Source organism: Pelodiscus sinensis, chromosome 6 (assembly GCF_052426305.1).
Source record: "Pelodiscus sinensis isolate ZL-2025 chromosome 6, ASM5242630v1, whole genome shotgun sequence".
Lineage (NCBI taxonomy): Eukaryota > Metazoa > Chordata > Testudines > Trionychidae > Pelodiscus > Pelodiscus sinensis.
This window is the reverse complement of record NC_143057.1, coordinates 85085849-85103763: the sequence shown is the minus strand read 5'-3', so window position 1 is coordinate 85103763 and position 17915 is coordinate 85085849. Positions and strand designations below refer to the sequence as shown.

The following is a 17915-nucleotide window of genomic DNA, read 5'->3' as shown; positions in this document are numbered from 1 at the left end:
CAAGGTCCTCTTCGAATACGATGGACGAACAACAACCAGACTATTTGTTGTTTTTTATGTTTTTCCTGACAGACTAACTCCGCTACCCCTCTGAAGCTTTTGGTAATATGATGTTTTTCAGTGAAGATACAGTACTTGAAATATAACCGTTATAAAATGATATTGTGTGTGTGCCCTTCTCTCCCTGTTGTTATAATAACAGGCATCTTTGTAAACGACCATTGCCTTCAGCAATAAGTGGGGTGACTACCTGGCTCTTATATTAAGGGAGGCTCCAATTAGATGTCTACCATCCAGCCTCCCATGGATGTTAATTTAGAACGCATCTTGTGCTGTACTTGGGCAGTATCTAGGCACAGGCTTGCACCGTGCTACACTCGGCTATTTTGTACCATGAATCAAGCATGCAGGGCGGTCTCTGACAATAACCTGTGTCCTGCTCTTCTCTGTGGTTGCTCTTTATGTCCCTGACCGGCAGGCGCTGGCAGTCAGGGCAATACAGCCCATCCCCGGGAGTGCCCCCGTCCGTCGGGATACGTGCAGGCAAGGTGTCTGCTTTTGGACTATAACCACGGACAAGTCAGTGGCTCCGGTATTGTCCTTGCCCGGCCCTGGCCCCTGCTGCGCAGAAAAAGGAGGCGCAGCGCCGGTGCCGCGTGGGCAAGGCTGGCAGGGCCGGGAGCGCGGGGCTGCCCGCGGAGGGGAGGGAGCCGCGGGTGGGCGATGCAGGAGCCGTGCGTCAGAGGGGAGGCGGCGCGGCGCGGCGGGGGGCGGCAGGGATGAGCTGAGGCGCCGGGCAGCGGCGCGGAGCAGGGGAAGGTGCGAGCCACGCAAGGCAGCGGCGGCAGAGCCCCGCGCTGCAGCCTCCGTGCAGTCCCGCAGGCCGAGGTGAGAGCGCGCAGGGCCGCGCGGCGTGTGCGGCTAACCTGGCTGCGGCTGCCCAGCCCCCGCCCGCCCCCGCCGGGCCTGGCTCGCAGGCTTCCTCCGCGGCCGGCCAGCGGGGGGGCCGCTAGTCCCGGGGGCGGCGCGCGGGCGGCGGGTCTCCCCGGGGGCAGGTGGGCGGGGAGGCGCTGGCCGGGCGCGGGGGATGCTGCGCTGCGGGTGTTCCCCTCCCCCGCGGCAGGCCGGTGCGCCAGGTGTGCGCTGGCCCCCCCTCTCCCGTGCTCCCCACCGGGCTCTTGGGCCTGCGCCTCCAGGGCTGCAGCCGCCGCGCTGAAAGCCAGCCGCGTGGAGCCCTCTCCCCAGCTGTGTGTGAACTGAAGGCCTGAAGGCAGCGGCTTCAAGATGGGGTAGTAAAAATCAATGGCGATGAGTTTGGGATGGATGGAAGGAAAACCAGGGTGACTCTAAAGGCCTCCGTGAAACACATCACATTCCTTCATTGATTCGTTTGTAAAGAGGGTTATAAACCCCCAGCCTTACAATCGCTCCTTCCTAACCTAGATGAGGAAGGTTTATTATTACCTTTGCTCAGGCTTCATCCTAACACACAAGGAGCTAGATGTTCCATAATGTTAAACACTTAAAAAACAACGAATAGTCTAGTGGCACCTTAAAGATTAACAACATATGTAGATGGTGGTATGAGTATTCGTGGGTGCAACCCACTTCTTCAGATGACAGGAGTATTAAAAGTCCAGATCCAAGAATAAATAAGGGGGAGGAGGGAAGAAAAAAGGAGGGAGAGCCCCCCCCCCCCATTTATTCTTGGATCTGGACTTCCAACACTCCTGTCATCTGAAGAAGTGGGTTATGCCCATGAAAGCTATACCATTTACTTGTTCTGTTAGTCGCTACGGGGCTAGTAGTCTATTTGTTGTTTTTTAAAGTTTTCCCTGTTAAAGACTAACTCAGCTACTGCCCTGAAGCTTTCCATAATGCTAAAGTTTATGTAAGTTTATCTTTGCTCTAAGGAAATGGCCACTTCTCTGGCCAAAGCTATTTAATGCAGCCAGGTGGTGTGTGGTTTTTTGTTGTTGTTTTTTTTCTTTTTTTTTGCAAAAGGTATATATTGTACAATGAAGCCTTTATGGGATGCATCTTCTTTGCCCCATGAGCTACCATTGATAAAGCAAAGAGGTCTTGGCTATAACTTGTAATGTCTAGTGTTTCTTCAAGCTGATTTGGCTCTCTACAAGTGGAATGACTCCATGGAAATCAGATTTAGAACAATGGCTTTCACCAACCTCAAAGGAATTCTCAAGCATAATATACATAATACTTATTTTTAATTCCTGTGTCTGAAAAGTAAAGTTCTCAATAAATCCAGTTTTTAAAATAACACCAAATAGGAAACTACCATTTTGTAAGTTTTATGAGCTTTGATTCATTTCCCTCTGCCCCTCCTTAATCATGTGCACCCTGAGGAAAATTAGTCAACTGTGGAAGTCAGTATTGGCTAGCTGATACTTACTGCTTTCTCTTTTTGGATCCAACTTTCCCCCCCTTCTCTTACCTACTGGCTATTTGTTCAGTAAACAAGTATTCACTTTAGTATATCGTGCATCACTGTTTGCTAAAGTGTGGTGTACCTACCTATTCCAGATTTTAAGTGGTGTATTTATTATAAATTGAGGTTAATTAGTTAACCGAGAAGTTATAGGAGGGTTAGCTCCCAGGGGTGGTACAAGGTAGAACTAAATAGTCCCAGCTCATGCTGGATCTGGGACTGCTGTGGCTCTTTTAAGCTGCACTCCCTAGCACCAGTTCCTGCTCTCCCTTCCCTTGCTGCCTCTGACACAGAGTCAGCAAGGTGGGGAAAGCAAGTAGTTGACTCAGATACTGGATAAGCCTTTGGGGCAGTCCACTACTGCCTTACATCCTTAGGCTATGTCTACACTTGCGGCTTCTTGCGCGAGTAATATGCAAATGAGGCTAAGCGTGGAATATCACTGAGACTCATTTGCATACCTAATGAGCCACCATTTTTTTCAGAAGGGGCTCTTTCGCAAGAAGGAGCGTCTACACTGCCCCTTCTTGCGCAAGAAAAACCCTCTTGCGCAATGCCGTTCTTCCTGTCACGTAATAGGTGTAATAGCATTGCACAAGAGGGTTTTTCTTGCGCAAGAAGGGGCAATGTAGACACTCCTTCTTGTGCAAGAGCCTCTCCTGAAAAAAATGGTGGCTCATTAGGTATGCAAATGAGGCTCGGCAATATTCCACACGTAGCCTCATTTGTATATTACTCGCACAAGAAGCCCTGAGTGTAGACATAGCCTTAGTGTTCATCATGGCAGAAGTATCAGTGTAATTAAATTAGTGCTGTGTCACTGAATGGTTGGTGAAGGGTTACTGGAGATCTCTGTAGTCTGTCTTCCTCCTCCCTCAACCTTTTCATACAGTAATTGAGTACCTTGTCAGTTTATTGTTCCAAGTTGGTGGTATTAGCTGTACCAGTACTTTTCCTGGGTTGGTTCATCAGCTTCTGTATAATTTAAACTTTCAGTTAAAATAATTTCTGATTTATTAATTTAATGGTTCCAAAGCAAACTTCATGAATATGAATTTGTCCATTTCAGTTAGTTGGAAACAATGAGTCTGCAAGAGGTGTGAAATCTTCAGTTAATTTTGAATGTTTAAGGATAGTAATTTGTTTGAAAAACAATTATTTTAAACTGCTGAAGATTTTTGTAGAAACCATCTGAAATACTCTGGGACTATGGGCATTACTTCTTTTTAATATTAAGTTTTTTCCCAATGTACTTTGCTGTATTTTGAGTTCCTATTCATGTAAGTGTTTTCAGAAATTTGGTAATTTGACTGTGTGCGCATCCCAATCCTTTACCTTAACATAGAGAAGTGCTTCTTCCATCCTCCCAAAGTTGTAACCTATTCATCAAATCTTATCAGTCAGTACATTCCAGAAAGTATTATTCATCCTATTGTGGTCTGTGAAATGTAAAATTTGGGACAGATAGTAGCTTGCATGCTTTTAATAATGTGAGGTGCATACTCATGTCTGGCACTTAAATCCATGCATGGTATTCTAGTGTGTTCACACTGTAACATTGAGCTGGTAAGAAAATTGTTTGTAAATTAAGAAAACAGTCAAACCCTTGCTTAGAAGAAGGTCGTTATGGGTATAAGCCATTCTTAGTGCAAAGGGACTGGATAACTTCTCCCTACTTGCACCCTTTTAAAGTCTGCTGAAGTAGAAGGCACAAAAGGATAGTTATGCCTGGATAACTATTGTCTGGCATCCCTGCTGTTTTGTTTGCACATAGTGACTTTTTTTTTCAAATGACAGAATACACTCAACACTTACTTAGTGATTACAAATAATAATGTTAACATTTTGTTGTATTTGAAGCTCTCAAATTGTGATCAGTTTCAGCAAGAGAGGTTTTAAATATCTCCCTGGAATTCATTCCCTCAGTCTTCTCAAAAGTGAGAAGCTTCAGGGGGCAGCCGAGTTAGTCTGTACAGGATAAACTTAAAAAACAACAAATGGTCTGATAGTCTATAAAGTGTTAACAAAACATGTAGATGGTAGCATGAGCTTCGTGGGCACAGCCCACTTCTTCAGATGACCAGAGTTTTGAGTTTAGGATATGCAGACCCAAAATAAATAGGAGAGAGGAGGGAAGGAAAAAAATGGAAGGGGCAGGAAACAAGGAGCAGAGGATATAAAAATATCAAAGGGAAAACCAAATAGGTAGAACTGGTAATCTATGAGCACCAAAGACTGGATAGTTAAAAGAAGCAGATAAGGATCATAGGATAGCAATTAGAGAGGAAGGGTACTAATGCAAGAATCTACACCAGTGTTTCTTAAACTGTGTTCTGTGGCACACTGGTGTGCCGCAGGGAACAACAGAATTCAAAATGGCCACCCATAAAGAGGCAGGCGACCCTTTTTTGGGGGGGCGGGGTTGCTCAGTAACCCTTTTTCCCCCCAACCTTTTTTTTCCCTCAAACAAAAATCCTTAGAGTTCCTCAAAAAAAAATTGTTTGGTGGTCTTTAAAAGTTTAAGAAACATTGATCTACACAGACAAAGAGCTGTTGGCACCTTCATTGAATGTTAGGTTGATAATGTCCTAGGCATCTGTTATCTCGATTGAGGACACCATCAGTGTGAGAATTGACTTTGTGGATGAATTGTAATTCCAACACCTCTCTGTGTATTTGGATAGTAGAATTGGTTTGTGACAAGACAGCCACTTGAAGATCTTTTAAAGAGTAATTAGATAGATTGAAGTGTTCCCCAACAGGTTTCTATATGTTCCCTTTACATATATCTGATTTGTGTTCATTGATTCTTTCTCATAGGGACTGTCCAGTTTGTCGAATCAGTGGGGCATTGCTGGCATTTGATGACATAGATCAAATTACTGGATGTGCAGTTAAATGATTTTCTGATTTGGTAGCTTATGATGTTGGCTCCAGTGTTGAATTCGCTTGTATAGCTATGTGGGCAGAGTCGGCACTGCAGCTGATTTCAGGGTTGGGTTCCTGGGTGCTTATGATGTGGTTGTGTATCATGGTTACCAGAAATAATTCGTTTCAGGGTGGGGAGTTGTCTGTAAGCGAGAATAGGCTTTTTCCCCAAGGCCTCTGAGAGTGAAGGATCATTTTCCAAGATGGGTTGCAGATTGTGTATAATGCTTTTGAGGGGGTCTGAATTGTGGACTGTAGATAATGACAAGTGGAATTCTGTTATTTTCTCATTTGGGTCTGTCTTGAAGTAGTTCATGTCTGGGTACTTTTTTGGCTCTGTCAATCTGTTTTTTCGCTTCTCCAGGTGGGTATTTCAGTTTTAAGAATGCTCTATAAAGATCCTGTAGGTGTTTTTCTCTGTCTGTGGGATCAGAGCAAATCCGGTTGAATCTTAGGGTTTGGCCGTATATAATAGATTGAGAAATGTGTCTGGGATGGAATCTGGAGTCATGAAGGTAAGTGTAGTGGTTGGTAGGTTTCCGGTATATGGTGGTAGAAACTTGTCCATTATTTAACTGTACTGTAGTGTCCAGGAAGTGGATTTCTCACGTGGACTGGTCCAGACTGAGGTTGATGGTGTGGTGGAAATTGTTGAAATCCTTTTGAAATTCTTCAAGAGTCTCTTTTCCATGGGTTCATATGATGAAGATGTCACCGATGTAGCATAAGTAAAGTAGGGTATTAGGGGATGAGAGCTGAAGAAACGTTGTTCAAGGTCAGCCATAAAGACGTTGGCATATTGTGGTGCCATGCGGGTACCCATGGCTGTGCCGCTGACTTGAAGATACAGATTGACTCCGAATTGGAAGTAGTTGTGGGTGAGGACAGTCGCAGAGCTCTGTAAATCAGGTGTGCAGTGCTGTTATCGGGGATGGTATTCCTGATGGCCTGTAATCCGTTATCTTCATGTGGAATGTTGGTGTAAAGGGCTTCTATGTCCATAGTGGCCAGGATGGTGTTTTCAGGTAGATTACTGATGTTTTGAAGTTTCCTCAGAAAGTCAGTGGTGTCGCGGATGTAGCTAGGAGTGCTGGTAGCATAGGGTCTGAGGAGGGAGTTGATATAGCCAGATAATCCTGTGGTGAGTGTGCTAGTGCTTGAGATGATGGGCCATCCGGGATTTCCAGGTTTGTATATTTTGGGTAGTAGATAGAAAGTTCCTGGTCAGGGATTTTGGTGGGGGAGGGGAGGGCGATGTTAATGTAAATTTGTTCCTGAGCAGCATCAGGGAACTTCATGAGCAGTTTTTTCAGGTTTTTTAGTATTCCTTAGTGGGATCACAGGAGAGAGGCTTGTAGAATCTGGTACTGGTGAGTTGTCTGTTTGCCTCCTGTTCATAATCTGTTCTGTTCATGATGACTACAGTGCCTCCTTTGTTGGCCTCTTTGATTATGATGATAGGATTGTTTTTGAGGCTGTGTATAGCAGTGCGTTCTGCATGACTGAGGTTGTATGTTATATTTTGCTGTTTGCTGATAATGTCAGCTCGAGCATGTTTGTGGAAGCAGTCAATGTAGAAATCAAGACTTTCATTATGACTGTTAGTGGGAGTCCACATAGAAACCTTCCTCTTGTGGGATTGGCAGGGGGGAATAGTAAGGTCAGGGTGTTGTACATCAGTGTGCTAGAAGTATTCCTTCAGGCGGGGACAGCAAAAATAGAATTCCAGATCCCCACAGAACTGAATTATATTTATGGGAATGGTAGGCCAGAAGGAGAGTCCGTGGGATAGGATAGATTCTTCTGCTGGGCTAAGACAGTGGTTAGCTAGGTTGATGATGTTATTGGGTGACTCAAAAGTATCTGGAATGAGAGATCCTGAGGCATATAGCAGTTTGGATAGTTTATTGTCCTTTTTCTTCTGAAGGGAGATGAAGTGGTCCTTGTAGGTGATTTGTTGAATTGTAGTAAAGTCTGGAAAAGATGAAGCGTGTGTGGAGGCTTCATTTTTAATAATAGTTTCTCATGTAGAGAGCTTCTCCTTGATTTTTTTCTGTTTGTTATATAGAATGATGATAAGGTGGTTCCTTAGGTTTTTTTTGCGAGAGTGTGGCATAATCTCTGGCTCTAGTCCATGGGATATGTAGATTGTAGTGGGTTTTTCACCCGTAGGCCCTTAGGTACAATGTCCATCTGTTTGCATTTGGGAAGAAAGATGATGTCAGTTTGGATCTATGCGAGTTTCTTTGTGAAGTTGATGGATTTCCATTCCATATGGCTGAATGCAGTGCCTTGCATGTTCAGAAACTTCAGGGGGTAGCCAAATTAGTCTGTACGGGATCATTTTAAAAAATAACAAATGGTCTGATAGCACTTTATAGACTAACAAAACATGTAGATGGTATCATGAGCTTTCGTGGGCACAGTCCACTTCTTCAGATGACCGGAGTTTTTGAGTTAAGGATGTGCACACTCAAAATAAATAGGGGGGAAGGAAAAAAATAGAAGGGGACAGGAAACAAGGAGCAAGGGTATGAAAATATCAAAGGGAAAACCAAATAGGAAGAACTGGTAATCTATAGGCACCTAAAGATTGGATAGTTAAAAGAAGCAGATAAGGATCATAGGATGGCAATTAGAGATGAAGGGAATTCTACTAGACAAATACACAGAGGGGGGTTGGAATTACAATTCATCCACAAATTCAGTTCTCACACTAATGGCCTCCTCAATTGAGATAACGGATAGCTGGGACATTCTCAACCTAACATTTAATAAAGGTGCCAACAGCTCTTTATCTGTGTAGATTCTTGCATTAGTACCCTTCCTCTGTAATGTACCTGAAGCTTATAGATTACCAGTTCTACCTATTTGGTTTTCCCTTTGATATTTTCATATCCTTGCTCCTTGTTTCCCACCCCCTTCCAATTTTTTCCTTCCCCCCGCTCCCTTTTCTCCTATTTATTTTGGTCTGCACATCCTAAACTCAAAACTCCAGTCATCTGAAGAAGTGGGCTGTGCCCATAAAAACTCCTAATACCATCTACATGTCTACAAAGTGCTACCAGACCATTTGTTGTTTTTTAAGTTTATCAAAAGTGAGAGACTTTCAAAGGTGACTTAAAATTATTCCAAAATTAGTGAGAACAGACAGGACTAACTTATTTTCAAAATACAGGCAGTCCCCGGGTTACATACAAGATAGGGACTGTAGGTTTGTTCTTAAGTTGAATCTGTATGCAAGTCGGAACTGGTACATATTGTAGGGGAAACTCTAACCAAACATTTCTCCAGAGCTCAGTTTTATTCTCCCACACCTCACTTCTCTCAAGCTGAGGTGTCTGCTGAGAAAAGCCGCTCCTCATCTCCCTGATCTGCTGAGGGGGGTGCTAGCTTCGCGTCTCCCTGGTCTGCTGGGGGGAAGCAGCTAGTGCGGGGTTGCCTCACCCCGTTTGTAAGTAGGGATCCGATGTAAGTCGGATCCATGTAACCCGGGGACTGCCTGTATAGAAAAACTGGAAGTTTTATTTTTTATAAATAAAAATTGAACGCTTATGCTATGAGTCTAGTGAGTAGATTTCACAGGGAACTGTCATTTAGTATTCTACATTTTTGCTTGTACTGCCATAGGGTGCTATGTATTTTTGAATAGTAAAATGATTTTAATAAGAGATTCATGTTGTAACATGGGATCAGGTCCTCCAATTGCATGCATGTGAGCAGACTCTTGTGCTTATGTGGCTAAATTGGCAGCTGTGGGTCAGGATGAACAGAACTTGACACTGCCGTTTATATTTGTGAGCTTTCATGAAGTAAAATAAAATGAAGTTGATAGGTATGCTTCGTTAACATGTTTTACCAAGTTTCTTTAAACTTATGCAATCACTGGGGGGTGAAGGGAAAGGGAGAGGAATACATAACCAAGAAGGGTGGAGCCTTCAACAAATCAGTAGCCCCTGGAGCAATGTTAGAAGAATGTGTTTTATTTGAAAACAACATAGATGATTTTTCCTATTATGACTTCAGTGGCCATTTCTAGGCATGATGGCATAATTTTATTTCAATGAACTTTAACTGGTATTGAATGTTGTGCTAACAAAAGTTAGCTTATGCTTTTATACACAGGCTATCAAAATACCACAGGCATTCTATTAATACATTCTGATGTGTTACTAGAAGACAAATAATTTGTTTGGCTCTGTGTAATTCCGTACATACAAGCAAGGGAGTTTAGAGAGTAAACAATTCCTAGTGAATGGCAGCTCTCATAACTTCAGTGGAAATAACCCAGTGCTTACTCTTTTATTGGAACTTGGGTGATTTCTAAATTGATGATAAAAATTCATCAGAGATTTTCAAGTGCATATTAATTGTTCATCACAGCAGCAACATAACCAGTGTCATATTGCAGCATTTCCAGACAGAAGGAGGGCTCAAAAATTCTGAAATTGGCATAGAAATCAATAAATTCCCAAAATGGGAGCGTTGCCTTATGGAATTGGCATTTTAGGGTTCATGACTTCAAGCTTCTCTGTGAAGGCTTAAGGGCTAAAAACTTTTAACTTTTTTCAATGAAAGCAAAGATTCTCTGCTTTTAAAAATTTACCTTAATACCTTAGCTTTAATAAAAATACCCCCCAAAAATCACAAGACTTGAGATAAAATCATGAGAGTTGGCAGCCCTGATATTGGAACAGACTAGCAGTCTATGTACTACACTATCTTATTTGAAGCAGTGGTTTGTGCAGCATGCTTTGGAGGAAGTAATGCTTTTTCGATTGTACAATTGCTTAAAACCATCCCTAAAGTACATATGTGCAGCTGTAGCATTGAGGTGTCTCAGCTCTGCTCTAACTTAAACCATTCAGCCATTTTTGGATATCTGAGGATACTTTGTAACTTGAGTGCCTATTTTTACACTGGAATGGGACCAGAAAAAATTGAACAATTAGCAAATTGTAGGTTAGCTTGAAGAAGTGATAGAAGACACAAGCTTGGGAAAGGGAGTATAGGATGCCCACAGAGGAATGTGGGGCTCAGGAGAGTTCCAGAATGAATAATGAAGAGAAAGATAGATATAGTAGGGAGAGGATTGTATATGAATTCCTTTCACCTACCAATCAAACAAATTATCATCAGTCTTGTCTAGAGTTTTTGTTTGCATTGTAACATGTTAATTGGCTGCCAGTTAATGTGTTAACTAACATTTTTGTATACACCAGTGTAGCTACTTCATTAGTGTTTGTTCCAGGAAACAGTTTGTTCCTTCTCATGTTTCACTTCTATTTTTTGTTACATTGTGTCATCCTTAAAACAGAAGAATTAACAACAGAATACAGCATTAAAAGTATGGCTGTACATAACCTCTGAGTTATGAAAACCTTGGGAATGGAAATTGTAACTCTGAATTTTTCATAACTCTGAACCAAGTGTTAGGATGATTCTTCAGAAGTTTACAACTGAACATCGACTTAATAGAGTTTTGAAACTTTACAATGCTGAAGAAAAACGCTTCTTTTAGTCATCTTAATTTAAATGAAAAAGTATCGAGTTTTCTTACCTTGTCAGTTCTTTAAAACTTTCCCTTTAATTTCTTTACATTTAACACAGTACTGTACTGTATTTACTTTGTTTGTTTCCTGCTACCTGATTGCATACTTCTGGTTCCAAATGACATGTATGGTTGACTGGTCAGTTTGTAACTTTGAGGTTCTATTGTATCATTGATGTTCAGTGGGGGCATTGCAAATTATTCGGAGGTAGTGCGTGTCCTCTGCTTAAGCCTAACATCTTACTTACTTCTACTCTACTGCTATAAAATACTAGAAGATTTACTCAGTGTTACTTAGGTCCTTAACTCAAGTTTTGTTTTGCTTGTTTTGGTCTGGGGCTGGGGATGAAGGATTCAGTATGCAAGCTTCCTGGGGAGACAGGACAACCTCAGCCCTATCTCATCATAGCAGTTTTGGTCCAGGTAAGAAGTGCCTGTCCATGGCCACTGCACCTGGCACTGTGGGGGGACAAACAGGCACACAAACAGACAAACTCTCTGAAATATATAGTAGATCGCTGTCCCTTCCTCCACCCTAAGCCCCTGCTGGCACAATGGGGTTATAGCTGTCCTGGTACCCATCTCTGGCTCCTTGCTGCCCCCTGTGGTCATTGTATAGTAGAACTGTCCCTGCTAGCAGAGCCTTCCCTTTCTGTTGTATGCAAAGCCCTTATATTCAGGGCACATCCCATTGTACTGGCACAACCACACCCTTACCTTGCACATGTGATAGAGAAGGCCGAGCCAGTTAGAGGGATAGAGCTGATGTAGTGGCTAAGCAACAGACTAGGAATACTATCTTTATGGCTGCATACTGAGTGATCATGAGTGGGACAAGAAGACAAGAGAAAAGGTTGTTGTGTTAATCAAGATGATGACACCATGGTGTTTGGGGGTTTTTTTTTTTGGTCTGTGGATGAATAGGAAAGGTTGTTTCTTAAAGCAGTGGTTCTCAGAATGGGATTGCGGGCCCTTCTGAGTAAGCCACTGGTGGGCCTGCGATACTTTACTTGTCTATAGCCATGGAGCCTCACAGCCAACACAGTTTCCAGCCAACTTTGAAAATCACCGTCTTAGAGATCTTATAGATTGTTTCTGTATAAGCCAGTTATGGGAGAAGGGAGGTCTAGTTGAAAATGATGAACAGATTATGGACCTACTGTGTAACAAGAAAGATGGCAGTGTTGCCCACAGTGATAGAGAAAGAAGCTAATACAAAGGATTGTGTGTGTAGAGATTAAGAACTCTGTTTTAGCCTATGCTGAGTTTGAGCTGATGGCTAGATGCCTCTGAGAGGAGGTATCTGAGAAACCAGTTGAGATTTTAGTTTTGGCAGAAGGAAATAGGTCTGATATCAAGGGGTAGACTGGTGAGTTGTTAGCATAAAGATTTTAGTTAAATTTGTGTATGTGAATGAGGAAAAGAAGAGGACCAAGGACGGAGCCCTGTGAAAACCTAGACAGTTGGAGGAGAGGTGAGGAAAATCCTATAAGCTTTTAAAAGAGCAGTTAGGTAGAAGAAATTGGAGTCGAAGAAGCCATGGAGAAAATTCCAAGAAGAAGAGTGGGGTCACCAGTATCAGGCAACTAGCTGACAGGTCAAGAAAGATAAAGATGGAGTCCTATCATTTTATAGATTTTGGTGAGAGTGGTTTCAGAGCAGAGCAAAGGGTGGAAGCTGGATTGGAGCGGGTCTAGGATGGCATTGGATGGGAGGAAGTCCAGACAGCTATTGTAGACTGTGCATTCAATGAGGTTAGAGATGAAAGGGAGAAGGGCCATGGATGGAGAGACAAGTGGGGTCAAGTGTGGATTTTTTTAAAGATAGGTGTGTTACCCACACACAATTCTCCTGTCACTTCAACACTCAAAGGGAATTCACTGTTACCCAATTCCCAGGGCTCAGGGTATAACTTCCTGTGAGTTTGCAGGACCTTTTACCAGTGAAAGAGCCTTACACAGTAATATCCATACTCTCTATTAACCATTACCAAGGAACCAGAATATACATGCTAATCATTCAGTGCCATGCCTATCAATCCTGATCAAGGCAGGGGAACTTTCCTTGTTGGCTTTATTAGACTTGGCATGACAACTTCCTATATCCTTCGAACAGTTCTCTTCATCCAGCGAGCCAAAGCTATTATGCTCGCTTATAAAGACAATTGTATTATATTTCGTATACTAGTTGAAGAAGGTGACCACCCTAAAAATATTTTTCACCGGGAGTGATGGTGTCCTGCATCTGCAATAGTTTGTAGTATGTGAGATTACAAATGTTACATTGTGGTACGATTGTGGTTTAAACTTCAAATAGTTTACAGTCCATACAGGTACATAGTATTCAGAATTACAACTTTTAATCTTTGTAATTTGTAAAAACATCTATTAACTAAGTGAGTCATAACATACAGCTCCTTACAATCCACTGCAACTGTTGGACAATGACTTCTCACACAAACACATCCCTTTCTCACATATAAATCAGCTGAGTTTTATTCAGTGAATGTATCAGACCTATATCTTTGGGTTCATTTGTCTCTTTTTCTTGTAAATTTTGATCCTCACACAAACACATGCCAGATTTTCATGGGCCACATATGGAAACATGTCAGTGGTTTTCCATTGTTAGTTTTCTTTATATGCCCAGGAAGAATACATGACAGTAGAATACATGACAGATTTTTTGTTGTGGATTTTTTCATATCAGACTCAGTGGCAATTTTAAAATTTAATTTTATCCAGAGGCTTTGCAATATATGTTAATATCAATGTCCCCTCCTAGTTGCCACACACATCCCATAAAATTTAATATCCCACATTTTGGAATCAATTCAGGCATCCTCAGTGGATTGATTCATTTTTGTTGTTTCTGCATGAACTTAAGGCAGTCGGTATTATATTGTGGTTTTTGGTCTGGTACAATTTCCTCTGTGTTAGAGAATCCAGTCATTAACAACAACCGAGATTGTGATGTGGCTTCTGGTGATAATCCACCCATTATTACATTATAGTTATGGACAAATCCCTTTTCCCAACACACGAAACAGCTAGTGTGATTGAACACTAATGGATTGATCCAACATTGTGCCGTTACCCAGAAATTTTTTTCCACACATTTACTATATGGATGTCAACAGGCTGGAGAATAGGATTAGCTATCATAGAATAGAATCATTCAAAAAACTTGCAACATAAAACGCATGCACGTACACAATTGCAACAGTAGCTTCCTCATAATTGTTCCTGGGTCACTTGTGTTCTTCAGCTGTGCTAGTCTTTTCTTAGAAATCTGAAAGACAAAATACACATTTTTCTAACCTTCCCTCACCCGTGTGGAGCTAATTAGAGGTTACTTCTTGAAATCCCCTTTCCATGGTTTAAGCTGTGAAGAATTGAACCATTTTAACTTTGGCTTTTTTATCCTCTTTGACCAGATTTCTACTTGGTATACTGTTAGGCTGACCTTTTCTACAATAAGTGGTCCTGTGGCACCTTAGAGACTAACAAATATATAGTATCATGAGTTTTTGTGGGCAAAACACACTTCAGATCATCTCTTCTGAAGAAGTGGGCTTTGCCCACAAAAGCTCATGATACTATATAATACATTTTTGTTAGTCTCCAAGGTGCCACAGGACTACTTGTTTTTAAAGTTATAGTCTAACATCGCTACACCTCTGAGACTTCCCCACAATATTCACTGAGACTTCCCATTTCATTCCCAAAGAATGATATAGCACCTGATCTCCAACCTCCCATTCAACAGGCTTTTTTTTCCCTTGCCCAGTCATCTTTTTTTATATTTTACACCCAATTGTTCTGCTATTTTCATGTAGATTTCTATTAATGCTTCTAAAAGAGACTGGATCTATGGATAATTTAGCATTTGGGTTGCCATCCATCTAGAATATCAACATCTAACCACCACTGTTTTGGGGTGTTCTCATGTCTCTTCTTGTCATTGCTACAAAGGGAGTATAACCATTACTTGCTGGGATTAACCTTAAGGCCATTAGAATCATAGGCAGCTTTTCATCCCAATCTTTCCCATTTTTTTACCATGTTTTTTAGCACATCCGTTAGTGTGATTCATTTGTTCCACTAGTCCTGAGGACTGGGGGTGTCCTGCTATGTGGAACCTTTGTTTATGCCTAGTATTTTACACAGCTCCTGCATAGTTTCCCCAATGAAGTGTGGTCCTTGGTCCAAATTAATTTCCTTTGGCAGCCCCCACTGGCTAAAAACTACATTTATCAGTTGCCTGGCTATAGTCAAAGCTATGTTAGTTTTTGTTGGGATGGCTTCTGTACATTTTTTTAAAGGGATCTACAGTTACCAAACAGTATTTGTTGTTGTTCCTTGGAGCAACTGTTCTATCTGTGACTGGGCTCACAGACCCTCGATCCTTTGGTGAGCAACAGGACACTTTTGTACTTGTGGTCTGCATAGACCATAGCGAATTGCAAGCAATTATTACACCACTTTACATCTTCCCTTAAGTGGGCCACCATCCTGTATCATTGATCCTTTCCTCCATTGTGTTCACTCAAAAATGCCCTTGCTTTAGGGATGTAAGCAACTAATCAACTGGTCAACTATCCAATAAGCAAAAGGTTATCGGATAGTCGACACGCTAATCGACTAGTTGCTTTCCTTCCTCCTTCCTGCCTCTATCAGAAAGAGGCAGCAGTGAGGAGTGGGAAGAGGAGGTGGTGCTGGAGGTAGCCAGCTTAAAAGCCAGTTCCCTCCAGCTCCATGGGAGGGGGCAGGGCTGCAGTGGCAGCGTTCCATCTTTGAAATGTACAAGAGTCCCCACTGTGGCTCTTGTGCATTTCAAAGCTGAAGTGGCCCATGGGACCAGTGGGGTTCCCCACCAGTCCCCAGGCTCCAAGCGGCGTTTCAATCTTTAAAATGTACAAGAGCCCCTGCTGGGACTCTTGTACATTTCAAAGGCAGAACACGCTCTGCAGCACTTCCTCCTTTGAAATGTAGCAACAGCCGTGGGTTCTTGCTACATTTTAAAGCAGAAGCACCCTTATCAACTAATCGAATAGTTGATAGAAATTCCATTAACTGTTCGATTAGTTGATTAATCTAATTTTAACATCCCTACCATGCTTGTGCACATATTGAACCAAATCAGCTCTGACCTTTTTAGGCACCAACCACCTTTTAGATCTAAAACATTCTTGAATTGAGAAGGGTAAGAACCAGAAGAGAGAGAGGTTAAGACAAAGAATAAGGGTAGGGATGAGTGGATGCAGGGCAGATCAGGAGATTATAATAAGAATATGTACTATGAAATAAAATACATTTTGCTCTAGTTAGTCATATCTCTGTCATTTAGATGTTCTATTGGCAAAGACATACTACTGTTTTTGTGAAATAGTGCATTATCTGGTAGCTTGAGTGATAGAGATGGAAGATGACTCAAATAATTTTCAGATTGATGTGCTCTCCATTCAGATTTAAATATTAACTGTACCTGCTTCAGAGGCTCTCAAACACAGATTTTTAATTAATTTAATTTAAAAGACTTCTGGCCTATTCTCATTATAAGAAAGTACCCTGGGTGTTAATGGGTAAAAATCTTAGAGTGGAGATTACATAGGAAGAAATCTAGTGATTTCCTTGTTATAACAAGAATACATGGGACAGAGCATATAAGTTCAAGCCAGCATGTAAATATTGTCTATCTGAATTATTACTAAAGAAACTTAGCCCCTGCTTCAGCAAGGGTATGTCTACACTACCCCGCTAGTTCGAACTAGGAGGGTAATGTAGGCATACCGCACTTGCAAATGAAGCCCGGAATTTGAATTTCCCGGGCTTGATTCGCATAAGCCGGGCGCCGCCATTTTTAAATCCTGGCTAGTTCAAACCCCGTGCTGCGCGGCTACACGTGGCACGGGGTTCGAACTAGCCGGGATTTAAAAATGGCGGCGCCCGGCTTATGCAAATGAAGCCCAGGAAATTCAAATCCCGGGCTTCATTTGCAAGTGCGGTATGCCTACATTACCCTCCTAGTTCGAACTAGCGGGGTAGTGTAGACATACCCCAAGATACTTAATCACGTGCCTAACTTTGCTTGAATAACTTCAGTGGAGTTAGAGGTTTTAAATGAGGCGCATATGCATAAATACTTTAATTGGGGCTTTAAAAAGCAGTTCTAGAATATGCTTGCCTTAACTGAACTTTATCATATCTGAGTTTCTAACCATTAATTATGGTCCCAATTATGCTTCTATTGAGGTCATTGTTTTTTGCTATTGACTTCAATAGGAGCAATATTGGACCCTAAATAGTTAGTCAATGTTGATAAAGCACTTCAAAGATATAAAGAGCTGGGTAAGTGGTGTTCTTCATATTAAATAATGTATTTGTTTGTCGCCAGGGCTTGTGTTTTACTCAGGATGTGAATCTAAGGTAGGAGAAATTTCTAATGATGTTAATAGAAATAGTTACAGTAAAACTCCATTAGTCCGGCATCCAATGCTCCGGGACTCCTGATGGTCCGGCACCATCAGGAACCCGGAAGTGCTGGGGCAGCCGGACAGGCTTCCCCCATTCAGCTGCTGCTGAAACTGACCAGCAGCTGAATCGGGGAAGCCGGGAGCAGAGCAGCTGGGGTGCTGCTGGGTTGGTCTGGTGGCGCTGCCCCTCGGGGCTGCGGGACCAACCCGGCAGCACCCCAGCTGCTCTTGGGGATGCCTGGGGCAGAGCAGCTAGAGTGCTGCCGGGTTGGTCCCGCAGCGCCAAAGGACTGCGATGCGGGACCAACCCGGCAGGACCCCAGCTGCTCTGCCCCAGGGGTCCCTGATTCAGCCGCTGCTGAAACAGATCAGCGGCTGATTCCAGGAAGCCCCGGGCAGAGCTGCTCTGCCCCGGGCTTCCTGGAATCAGCCGCTGATCTGTTTCAGCAGCGGCTGACTTGGGGACCCCTGGGGCAGAGCAGCTGGGGTGCTGCCGGGTTGGTCCCGCAGCG

The 17915-nt window shown here is 42.6% G+C and overlaps 1 protein-coding gene across 3 annotated transcripts in view; it reads left to right on the top strand.

Annotated features, from left to right (window-relative positions):
- The first annotated feature begins 731 nt into the window (after positions 1-731).
- The window catches only part of FAM169A (family with sequence similarity 169 member A), a 65673-nt gene continuing 48489 nt past the window's right edge, over positions 732-17915 (top strand). For all 3 annotated transcript variants that reach the window (XM_075932273.2, XM_089779354.1, XM_075932271.2), the window contains exon 1: positions 732-888. The gene's annotated coding sequence lies outside the window, so the exon portion shown is untranslated. The remainder of the gene's footprint in view (positions 889-17915) is intronic.